The sequence below is a fragment of the Nomascus leucogenys genome, chromosome 2 (assembly GCF_006542625.1).
Source record: "Nomascus leucogenys isolate Asia chromosome 2, Asia_NLE_v1, whole genome shotgun sequence".
Classification (NCBI taxonomy): domain Eukaryota; kingdom Metazoa; phylum Chordata; class Mammalia; order Primates; family Hylobatidae; genus Nomascus; species Nomascus leucogenys.
In genome coordinates this window covers 6,360,850-6,373,902 of record NC_044382.1, presented here as the reverse complement: position 1 = coordinate 6,373,902, position 13,053 = coordinate 6,360,850, and positions in this window count along the sequence as shown.

Here is a 13,053-nt window from a genome sequence, read left to right as displayed (position 1 = left end):
CCTGAACCCAGAGAGGTGGAAGCTGCGGTGAGCTGTGATCGCGCCACTGCACTCCAGTGTGGGTGACAGAGCGAGACCCTGTCTCAAAAAAAGAAAAAAGAAAGTTTGGCCGGGCACGGTGGTTCATGCCTGTAATCCTAGCACTTTGGGAGGCCAAGGCAGGCGGATCACGAGGTCAGGAGTTGGAGACCAGCCTGGCCAATATGGTGAAATCCCATGTCTATTAAAAATACAAAAATTAGGCCAGGCGTGGTGGCTCACGCCTGTAATTGCAGCACTTTGAGAGGCCGAGGCAGGCGGATCACGAGGTCAGGAGATCGAGACCATCCTGGCTAACACGGTGAAACCCCATCTCTACTAAAAATACAAAAAATTAGCTGGGCGTGGTGGCGGGCGCCTGTAGTCCCAGCTACTCGGGAGGCTGAGGCAGGAGAATGGCATGAACCCGGAAGGCGGAGCTTGCAGTGAGCAGAGATCGCGCCACTGCACTCCAGCCTGGGCAACAGAGCGAGACTCCGTCTCAAAAAAAAAAACAAAAAATAAAAAAAACAAAAATTAGCCAGGCGTGGTGGCTCGCACCTGTAGTCCCAGCTACTCGGGAGTTTGAGGCAGAAGAATAGCTTGAACCCAGAGGGCAGAGGTTGTAGTGAGCTGAGATCTTGCCACTGCACTCCAAACTGGGCGATAGAGCAAGACTCCACCTCAAAAAAAAAAAAAAAAAAAAAAAAAAAAAAAAAAAAAAAGGTTTATGTGGAGTTCAGTTTCCTCACCTGTAAAATTGGGCCAAAAATAATGCTCCAAACTCTGTGGGGCTCTTCATCAACTCTTTATTTCATGTCTAGCATCATCTATCTAAATTTACTGCAGGTGGGCACAGTGGCCTAGGCCTGTAATCCCAGCACTTTGGGAGGCTGAGGTGGGCAGACCACTTGTGGTCAGGAGTTCGAAACCAGGTTGACCAACGTGAAACCCCATCTCTACTAAAAATTCAAAAATTAGCTGGGCATGGTGGCGTGTGCCTGTAATCCCAGCTACTCGGGAGGCTGAGGCAGGAGAATCACTTGAACCTGGGAGGCAGAGGTTGCAGTGAGCCAAGATAGCACCACTGCACTTTAGCCTGGGCCACAGAGCAAGACTGACTCCAAAAAAAAAAAAAAAACTGACCGCATAGCACTTTATCAAAACAATTCCTTCTCTCTCTCTCTGTGTGTGTGTGTGTGTGTGTGTGCACGTGCGCACATGTGCTTTTCTACTGTTTTATATATCTTTATTAAGATATTCCTATACCATGTATTTCACCAATTTATTTTTAATTGACAAGTAACTGTATTATGAGGTAACGGTGTGATGTTTAGATACATGTTTACAATGTGGAATGACTAAATTAGGCTAATTAACAAATCCATCACCTCACATATTTGTCTTTTTATTTTTGAGACGTAGTCTTGTTCTTGTTGCACAGGCTGGAGTGCAGTGGCACGATCCGAGCTCACTGCAACCTCTGTCTCCTGAGTTCAAGTGATTCTCCTGCCTCAGCCTCCCGAGTTACTGGGGTTACAGGCGCCCGCCACCACACCCAGCTAATTTTTGTAATTTTAGCAGACATGGGGTTTCGCCATGTTGGCCAGGCTAGTCTCAAATTCCTGACCTCATGATCTGCCCACCTTGGCCTCCCAAAGTGCTGAGATTACAGGTGTGAGCCATTGCGCCCCGTCCACATGCTTATCTTTTTTGTGGTGAAAACATTTGAGATCTACTCTGTTAACGATTCAGAAGTGTACGGTGCATTATTACAGTCACCATTCTGTGCAGTAGGTCACTAATGCCTATTCCACCTTTCTTTTTATTGTATGAATAAAAATATTAATTCAAAATGGATCAAAGACCTAAATGTAACTTTCTTTTTATGCGAGTACTACACTGTCTTAATTACTGTAGTTTTACAGTAAGTTTTGAAGCTGGGAAATTCAAGGTTGTATTGTCCTCTTTATGTACTGTTGGATTCCATTTGCTGACTTTTTTTTTCAGAATCATAAACAGCTCTTTTATTTCTATATTAAAGTGATTTTTGTGGCATATTTAGCAATTTAAAAAAATTGTTATTTTAGGTTTGGGGGTACATGTGAAGGTTTGTTACATAGGTAAACACGTGTCATAGGGGTTTGTTGTACGTAGTATTACATCACCCAGGTATTAAGCCCAGTACCCACTAGTTATCTTTTCTGCTCTTCTCCCTCCTCCCACTCTCCCTCCTCCAGTAGACCCGTGTCTGTTGTTTCCTTTTTTTTCTTTCTTTCTTTTTTTTTGAGACAGCGTCTTGCTCTGTCACCCCTGGAGTGCAGTGGCATGATCTCAGCTCACTGTAAACTCTGCCTCCCAGGTGCAAGTGATTCTCCTGCCTCAGCCTCCTGAGTAGTTGGGATTACAAGTGCTCACCATCATGCCCGGCTAATTTTTGTATTTTTAGTAGAGATGGAGTTTCTCCATGTTGGCCAGGCTGGTCTCAAACTCCTGACCTCAGGTGATCTGCCCGCCTCGGCCTCCCAAATTGTTGGGATTACAGGCTGAGCCACCGGCCTGGCCTGTTTCCTTCTTTTGTTTCCTTCTTTGTGTCCGTAAGCTCTTACCATTTAGCCCTTATGACATTTTGTTCTAAATTATTGCATCTCTGGTTATGAATATTTATATATATATTTTTTTGAGACGTAGTTTCGCTCTTATTGCTTGAACTGCCTCCCAGGTTCAAGCGCTTCTCCTGCCTCAGCCTCCCAAGTAGCTGGGATTACAGGCATGCGCTACCACGCCTGGCTTTTTTTTTTTTTTTTTTGAGACAGAGTCTCGCTCTGTCGCCCAGGCTGGAGTGCAGGGGCACGATCTTGGCTCACTGCTTGGCTCACTGCAACCTCTGCCTCCTGGGTTCAGGCAATTTTCCTGCCTCAGCCTCCCGAGTAGCTGGGATTACAGGCATGCGCCACCAAGCCTGGCTAATTTTTGTATTTTTAGTAGAGACAGGGTTTCACCATGTTAGCCAGGATGGTCTCGATCTCCTGACCTCATGATCCGCCCACCTTGGCCTCCCAAAGTGCTGGGATTACAGGCGTAAGCCACGGCACCCGGCCCTAATTTTGTATTTTTAGTAGAGACAGGGTTTCTTCATGTTGGTCAGGCTGGTCTCGAACTCCCGACCTCAGGTGATCCACCACTTCGGCCTCCGAAAGTGCTGGGATTACAGGCGTGAGCCATCGCACCCAGCGTCTATAGTTCTTTTTATCCTTAAAGGTCATTGTCCACTTTTCGTATCAGGTATTATTTTGATTTTATGGAAGAGAAAAGGGAACTCTAAAGAACGGAGGAATGCAGATAAGCAGCAGCAGCAACCCTAGGGCTGAGACAGTGCACTTAAGGAAGAGGCCCTCTAGGGCTGAGAGCCCCATTGCTGGAGGGGATATGGCCTTGGCTTGGTGAATGGCAGAGAAGTTCCTCTTGTGCCACACCAGTGGAAGTTGCTGGAAATCCCCTCTCTAGGACTTGCTGGTAATATGCCCTGTAATGCTGAAAGGCTGTTTATAGGAGGTACACCACTTAGAGCCATTCTGCTGTGAAACTACCAGGTACTATGAAGTACCTGGAGAAATTGCTGGTTGCTAGGTGGTGTAGGCTTATGCGTATTGCAGGATCTGGGCCTTGGGGAAGCTGCCCACCACCACAGGAGCCTGGTGCTGGAGCAACACGTATACTGAAGGAGCTACGCTAGAGAAGCTTGTTTGTGCTGCAAAAGCTAGCCACTTAGAAAGGCTGCACACAGCGCAGGAACCTGGCACTGGAGAAGCCATCCAGGCCGTGGAAACCTGAGTGAGTGAGCCTCCTGCAGTGTCTCTCCAGTGCCCTCTACTGTCAAAGCTAAACATTGTGCCAGCTGGCAAAGAAACAATATTTAAAGGGCCCATATTCATTTTCACAGAGCAGGCAATGAAGATTGAGTTTGCATCTGAGATTCAACAATTTGATAACTGGCATAATGTTCTACCTGAAAATTTTAAAACCTGTGCTTCACAACTCTTGGATATAGGGAATTACAGAAATTAAAGAATTGCTACAAATCCAAATCTATGGGATATATGTCAAGCACATATCCCCAGACAAACTCATATATCGAAAGAAAGTTCATAGCCCTGTTAAAATTTTTAGACAAATTACATTAAAGCAGAATTTATTTAAGCAAAGAATAATTCATGAATCAGGCAACCCTCAAAACCAGAACAGGTTGAAAGATTTGTAGCCTGCAACGTGGGCAGGCAGCACTTATGAATACCTCAGGTGATTACAGCTCAGCATTTGCTTTATTTGAATATGGTCTAATCAGTTGCCCAATTGTGATTGACTGAGGCTTGGCTGGTGTGACCGGCTGAGACTCAGCTACTGTTACAAAAGTATACTCCTAAGTTAGGCTTGTAGTTCCTTTATGTACTAAGGTTACATTTTGTTCCATAAGGACTCAAGTACAGAGGCATCCTCAAGCCAAATTTAGTTTAACAATTCCTCCATTTTGATCAGCCTCTCAATTTTTGAATTTACAAGTCACAAAGTCACAGCAGTTGAATAATTCTTGATGTTCTTGATGATCTAATTGAAGTGAGACCACTGAACACTCAATGGATGGCTTCATACAGATATTTAAGATGACATTTAAGATGGGCATGGTGGCTCACACCTGTAATTCCAGCACTTTGGGAGGCGGAGGCGGGTGGATCACCTGAGGTCAGGAGTTTGAGACCAGCCTGACCAACATGGTGAAACCCTGTCTCTACTAAAAATACAAAAATTAGCCAGGCGTGGTGGTGCATGCCTGTAATCCCAGCTACTCGGGAGGCCAAGGCAGGAGAATCCCTTGAACCTGGGAGGCGGAGGTTGCAGTGAGCTGAGATCACGCCATTGCACTCCAGCCTGGGTAACAGGAGAAAAACTCTGTCTCAAAAAAACCACAAAAAAACAAAAAAACAAGAGGATATAGTGTACTAGGGGGATTATTATGATGACTGTCAGGAGGATAATACCAAAAGACTGAAGAGTACTCTTCAATAGGAGTCCCTATGAACCAAACATTCAAATCAAACAAGTCGAAGTTCATACAATATAGGCATCTGAGTTCATTTGGTCATAGTCCTTGTTGAGGCACAATGGCAACTGAGGACCATAGTTCACTGTAGAGTGGTCTGATTTAAAGACCAGTTTTGTTGTTAGCCTGTTAACACAAGTCATAGTAACCTGAAGACCAACTAGAAGAACATAAAGATTGGAAAACCCTGGAAAAGCCAAGCTTGCCATCCACCATTTAGGATGTCTGCAAGCCAACTGTTATTTGCTCCTATAAATACATCATGTTTCCTTTTTCTTGAGACATTTTCTTTGTCTTGTTTTGTTTTGTTTTGTTTTGAGACAGAGTCTGGCTCTGTCCCCCAGGCTGGAGTGCAGTGGCACCATCTCGGCTCACTGCAAACAGGAGCAAAAAGAAGAGCTAAAGCTGTTGATGTTCCATTAAGGGCTTTTTTTTTTTTTTTTTTTTTTTTGAGACAGAATCTCGCTCTGTCACCCAGGCTAGAGTGCAGTGGTGCGATCTTGGCTCACTGTAACCTCCGCCTCCTGGGTTCAAGCAATTCTTCTGCCTCAGCCTCCTGAGCAGCTGGGATTACGGGCACGTGCCACCATGCTTGACTAATTTTTGTATTTTTAGTAGAGATGGGGTTTCACCGTATTGGCCAGGCTAGTCTTGAACTCCTGACCTCAAGTGATCCACCCACCTCGGCTTCCCAAAGTGCTAGGATTACAGGTGTGAGCCACCGCACCCGGCCCCATTAAGTGCTTTTATTGAAAGCGTATGTTGTCATCCACATTTCAGAAGGCGACTTCTACTTATCTGAACCCCTGGGAGGTCTGATTGGCCAAAAAGTCCAAGATTTTTCCCCAAGTTATGAATTAGCTTCAAATTCGATACTAACAATACTCCACTATTATCAAGAGTGAGCCCCCAAGAACCCCATTGGAACTGTTCCTCAGTGGAAACTAGCTTGTCTTCATATACCCAACAATTGCTCTGTTTTTTTGCTGGAGCATAAACCTTAGCTAAAGCCATCCACAAATTATGGTCCCATGGATATTCCTGGAGAGAAAAGGAAAGGATTAGGGCAGCAGGAAAGAGGGGGTCAGGGGAGGATAAAGCTTTCATGATGCAAAGAAGTCTTGACCCATGATCTTGGGAAAGAGTCCACATCTAGAATGCCTTCTGCTTCTGGAGGGAAAAGTTCCCTCATCAGCTTTACCTGAAAGTCTCCCACAGGTATACAGCTTCAGGAGTCTTGAGGGGCTCCTTTGAGTTAAGAGATGTGGATCCAAGTCTCAGAGCACTGAAGTTTTGTGGCAGAGAAGAACTTGTTATGGTCCCTTCCAATAGAGTTCAAGGACAGTCTCTCTCTGGTGTCATTTCCAAAAGACTCAATTGCTGAGTTTTGGACTCTGAGAAATCTAGTTGTCATCTGCTGGTGGGTCATGAAGGCCCCCCCTTTTTTCTTTTTTTTTTTTTTTTTTTGAGACGGAGTCTCACTTGATCACCCAGGCTAGAGTGCAGTGGCGTGATCTCCACTCACTGCAACTTCTGCCACCCAGGTTCAAGCGATTCTCCTGCCTCAGCTTCCCAAGTAGCTGGGATTACAGGCGCCTGCCACCACACCTGGCTAATATTTAGATTTTTAGTAGAGAAGAGATTTCACCATCTTGGCCAGGCCGGTCTTGAACTCCTGATCTCGTGATCTGCCTGCCTCAGCCTCTCAAAGTGCTGGGATTACAGGCGTGAGCCACTGCGCCCGACCTGCCTTTTTTTTTTTTTTTCACCTAGTGAAAGTATGCTTTGGCATAATGCATTAAAGCCTTGCACTATTGAGTCATAGCAGAGTTTATAAGAGTAGAAGATATATGAGGTTCTATTCTTAGGGGCATAGGCCTTCCAGTGACTGTTTCTTTTCTTTCTTTTTTTTGTTTTTTTGAGATGGAGTCTCGCTCTGTTGCCAGGACTGGAGTGCAGTGACATGATCCCGGCTCACTGCAACCTCCGCCTCCCGGGTTCAAGCAATTCTCCTCCCTCAGCCTCCCTAGTAGCTGGGACTACAGGCGCGTGCCACGACACCCAGCTAATTTTCTATTTTTAATAGAGATGGGGTTGAAACCCCCGTGTTGGCCAGGCTGGTCTCAAACTCCTGACCTCAGGTGTTCTGCCCTCCTCGGCCTCCCAAAGTGCTGGGATTACAGGCATGAGCCACCATGCCCGGCCCAGTGACTGTTTCATAAAGGGTCAAGTTACATTTTCCACTGAGAGGGGAATCTGATTGCCATCAAGGCCAATGGTAATATTATTAGCCAAGGCAAGCCAGTCAATTCACTTAACTTTGCCAGTGTCAGTTCCAAGGTGCCATTTATCCTTTCAACCTTTCCAGAAGACTAAAGGTGATAGCAACAATCGTAATGCCATTGTGTTTGTAACACCTTATTTTATTGCTTTATAACTTTCCCAGTAAAATTGGTATCTCTGTCAGTGGAGCTTTCTTTTCTCCAAGAATGCCCCATAAAGGAAACACATTTTTGAATAAACTTTTAGCTACTGTAATAGTATTGGCCTTCCTCCATGGAAAGCTTCTATTCAGCCAGAGAACATAGACTATTTCAAGGACATACTTACATCCCATTGAGGGTGGCAATTGAATAAAATCCCTCTGAAAATGTTCAAATGGCCCATCAAGTAGCAGAAATGAAGCAAAACCTGAAGTTTTGTCTTTACAGAATTGTGGGTTTAGCAAACCAAACATTGGTTACCACATCAATATTTTTTCTGTAATTTATATCAATTTTTTCTACTCCATGGTGAGCTATGGCAGGCATAACTTCTAATAATGGAAACTTTAGGCCGGGCGCAGTGGCTCTCACCTATAATCTCTCCTTTGGGAGGCCAAGGCAGGCGGATCACCTGAGGTCAGGGGTTCGAGACCAGCCTGACCAACGTGGTGAAACCCCATTTCTACTAAAAATTCAAAAATTACAGGTGGCAGGCACTGTAATTTTGTGCCTACAGGTGTGCAGGCAATCCGCCTGTCTCAGCCTCCCAAAGTGCTGGGATTACAGGCATGAGCCACCATGCCTGGCCTAATGATGGAAGCTTTAAGGACTCAGGAATTACCAGGCAGCCATCCAGCCTCTTCATGGGTCCAGGCTTCACACTGGATTTACACCCTCTTAAACACCAATCTTATTTCTTTAATTCAGGAAAGTACCAGAGTAAACAATCATTTGTGAGTTACAAAGATTAACCATTTGTGAATGGTTAAAGATCTGATTAAAATTAATTACAATGTTAATACAATTCATGACAAAATTTGATTATTTCTCTTGCATGCAACATTTTAAAATAATAACTAAAATTATGAATGATAACATTCTACCAGGACTATTCGATTTCTATAAATTTCATACAGTTTCTAAAACACACATTAATAACACATCCATACAAATATAATTCAAAGAAGGTTTACCGTTACTTATCATTTGGCAATGCATCCCATATAATTTAATATATTTAATAGGCTCAATTCATGTGATATCTCTCTTTTTACAAGGAAAGGTATCATTCTGAGATATTCCAAAGGCCCACCTGGCAAAATTCAAAGTTAATTCAAGGTCAAGAAAAAGACTTCATTTGGATTTTGATTTTGGGGGAGTTTGTCAAAAATATCAAAGATTTAAAACATTTGATCAAAATAGGATCACAGGTCACTGTGAACAATAGTCATTCATTTAACCAAAGTGACAATTAAAAGGCTTCAAAGGCAAATACAGAAAGTTACATAGCTGTAAAAAAAAAAAACAAAAACCTCAGCTTAAGTGTATAAAACATTTATACACTTAGCTTGGAGCTAAGATTTTTTTGACAACCATGTAACTTTCTGTATTTAGTCAATTTTCTGATCACTCAGTTTTCTTAAGTGACCGACAACCCAATAAAGACAACATGAGGCTGGTTGCAATGACTCATGCCTGTAATCCCAACAGCTTGGGAAGCTGAAGTGGGAGGACCAGTTGAGGCCAGGAGTTCAAGACCAGCCTGGCGAGCATGGTGAGACCCATCTTTACAAAATAAAAAAGTAGCCGGGTGTGGTAGTGAGCACCTGTAGTTCTAACTACTTGGGAAGCTGAGGCATGGGGATCACTTGAGGCCAGGAGTTCAAGGCGGCAGTGAGCTATGATTATGCCACCGTACTCCACCCTGGGCAACAGAGTGAGACCCTGTCTCTTAAAAAAAAAAAAATTGAAGCACAGGAAAATTTCTTGGTAAAACACAGAATCTTTCTTTCCCCTAGGCCAGTTACCTAAAAGGTAAAGAAAAATTGTTAACAGTTTTCTGTTAAGATCAGAGGCCAATACTCTAAGAAAACCTTGTTGTTTTAACAGAGAGCGCCAAATTCTAGTTTTGCTATTAATGCTCAATTTTTTAGGAAAAACATTCTAAATAATTCCCTACATCACACATAAAATTTATATCACAAGATTCATCTTCCACACACCTACAACCTTCTTATCCATTCAGGTTTTCTCCTATACTTTTTCTCTTCTCATTTGGAACAACTAACCACTCTACTTTAGGAAAAAATTACTCTCTTTTTCCCTTGACAAAACCACATTTTTCATACATCATAGCTTCACTTACCAAAAATGTGTCTTACTTTCCTCGCATGTAGAGTTGTTTTCCTTATTATTTCTAGGTTTTTTTGTTGTTGTTGTTTGTTTGTTTTTTGAGACAGGGTCTTGCCCTGTCACTCAGGCTGAAGTACAGTAGCATGATCATGGTTCACTGCAGCTTTGATATCCCAGGCTCACATGATCCTCCCACCTCAGCCTCCCATGTAGCTGGGACTACAGGCACAAGCCACCATGCCCAGCTAACTTTTTCTTTTCTTTTCTTTTCTTTTCTTTCTGAGATGGAGTCTCGCTCTGTCACCCAGGCTGGAGTGCAGTGGCGCTATCTCGGCTCACTGCAAGCTCCGCCTCCCAGGTTCAAGCGATTCTTCTGCCTAAACCTCATGAGTAGCTGGGATTACCAGCATCCACCACCACGCTCAGCTAATTTTTTTGTATTTTTACTAGACATGGGGTTTCACCATGTTGGCCAGGCTGGTTTCGAACTTGTGACCTCAAGTGATCCTCCCGCCTTGGCCTCCCAGAGTGCTAGGATTACAGGCATGAGCCACTGCACCTGGCAGCTGGCTGTTTACGATAAAGGCAGACACCTCAGAATACAGGGTTCTTTAGCCTGGCATCCCTCAATTTTGGTTTAAAATATGTATGAGGAGGTCCTCCTGGTCCCTGTAGCTGTTGTCGCTATGAAGACACATGTCTGTTTGCCTTTTATAAGGAGTTTCCCCACTCTGGCCGCTGTAACCCTAAGTTACATGTTTGCTAAAGTTTACCCGCTTCGCTAGAAAAGCAAGGGTTCTGGGCCTATTCCTCTTATACATGAAATTGGCTTGAGTTCCAGATAGAGTAGTTCTAGACTCCTTGGATCCAGATGAACCCAGTATTTCCTGTCTTCTAGTAACCTCCCCTACTGAACCCAGTCCAGTTTCTGTCTGACCTAGCCAACACTGAAGGCCTCTCTCTATAGGACCCAGTCCTGTTTCCGTCAAGACTTCCAAACCTGGACCAGATCAAACATGCTCAAATAAACTTGAAGAGCTCAAAATATAAGTTTATGAAGCTCAGAATCTCAGAGAGAACTCACTTATAACCTCAGTTGCTGTGAGAGGTCAATGGACCCAGTGGGCACCTTTGTTTGGTCATTCAGTGGTCCTGGGGATTGCTGGAGGTTTACTTTGTGGGGTTTTTTTGGTTTTGTTTTTTTGTTTTGTTTTGCTTTTTTGAGACAGAGTTTTGCTCTCGTTGCCCAGGCTGGAGTGCGGTGGCATGATCTCAGCTCACTGCAACCTCTGCCTCCTGGGTTCAAGTATTTCTCCTGCCTCAGCCTCCTGAGTAGCTGAGATTGCAGGTGCCCGCCACCATGCCCAGCTAATTTTTGTATGTTTCATAGAGATGAGATTTCACCATGTTGGCCAGGCTGGTCTCAGATTCCTGACCTCAAGTGATCTGCCCTCCTCAGACTCGCAAAACGCTGGGATTACAGGTGTGAGCCACCGCGCCTGGCGTCTTTATTTATTTATTTATTTATTTATTTTGAGGCATAGTCTCATTCTGTCGCCCAGGCTAGAGTGTAGTGGTGCAGTCTCTAGGAACCTCTGTCTCCTGGGTTCAGGTTCAAGTAATTCTCATGCCTCAGCCTCCCAAGTAGCTGGGATTACAGTGCATGCTGCCATGCCCTGCTTAATTCTTATATTTTTAGTAGAGATGGGGTTTTGTCATTTTGGCCAGGTTGGTCTCAAACTCCTGTCCTTAAGTGATCCAGCCTCCTCGGCCTCCCAAAGTGCTGGGATTACAGGCATGAGCCACAGCACCCGCCCATAATATATTTTATAAGAAACTGGCATATGTAAATAAAGTGTATCCTGAGTTCTGTGAGCTGTTCCAGCAAATTATCAAACCTGAGGAGAGGGGTTGTGGAAACTCCAATTTTATTTTATTTTTTTTGAGACAGAGTCTTGCTCTGTGGCCCAGGCTGGAGTGCAGTCGTGCGATCTCGGCTCACTGCAACCTCCGCCTCCTGGGTTCAAGTGATTCCCATGCCTCAGCCTCCCACACAGCTGGGATTACAAGCGTGCACCACTACACCCGCTAATTTTTGCATTTTTAGTGGAGCTGGGGTTTTGCCATGTTTGCCAGGCTGATCTTAAACTTCTGCCCTCAAGAGATCAGCCTGTTGGCCGGGCGCGGTGGCTCATGCCTGTAATCCCAGTACTTTGGGAGGCCGAGGCGGGCGGATCACGAGGTCAGGAGATCGAGACCACAGTGAAACCCCGTCACTACGAAAAATACAAAAATTAGCCGGGCGTGGTGGCGGGCGCCTGTAGTCCCAGCTACTCGGAAGGCTGAGGTAGGAGAATGGCGTGAACCCGGGAGGTGGAGCTTGCAGTGAGCCGAGATCGCGCCACTGCACTCCAGCCTGGGCGACAGAGCGAGACTCCGTCTCAAAAAAAAAAAAAAAAAAAAAAAGAGATCAGCCTGCCTCAGCCTCCCAAAGAGCTAGGATCACAGATGTGAGCCACCACACTCTGCCAATGGAGGTTTACTTTGGATCCCACTTCTGATGCCAATCTGTTAAAAGAAAAACTTCAAAGTAAATTTAGCAGAGTTTATTTGAGCAAGAAACAATTCACAAATGAGGCAATCCTCAAAACCAAAACAGGTTCAGAGAGCTCTAGCCTGCAATATGGTCAGGCAGCATTTATGGACAGAAAATGGAGGTACAGAGACAGCCCTATTGATTACAGCTGGGCATTTGCCTTATTTGAACATGGTCTCATCGGCTGGGGACTGCGATTGATTGAAGCTGGGCTGCTGTGATTGGCTGAGACTCAGATATTAGCTCCAAAAGTATACTCCTAAGTTAGGCTTTTAGTTAATTTATGTACTAAGTTAGGTTGCAGTTTGTCCCATAAGGACTCAAGTATGGAGGCATCCTTAGGCCAAATTTAGTTTAATAGATGTATAAAACACCTATATCAATAAAAATTAAACAATGAGTTGGGTTTAAATTAATTTCCAATTCAAGTTATAAAAAACAAAAGAAAACACAAGGAAGAAAAGAATAAAGACAAAACTAAAAAGCAATAAAGCCAAGAACTGAAAAACAGCAGATCAAAATAAATCAAAATACTGATTCTTTGAATAAAGTCAGAAAATAGTCAAGCCATGATCTAATTTAATTAAAAAATACATGGGGAGGAGAAAGCACAAATATGCAGAACAAGAAATGGCAAGGGAAAGAGACTATTACTACAGAGGAAGCCAGACAGTCATAAAAGACTCCTTTGCACACATACCTCTTAGCCCATTTGGGCTGCTATA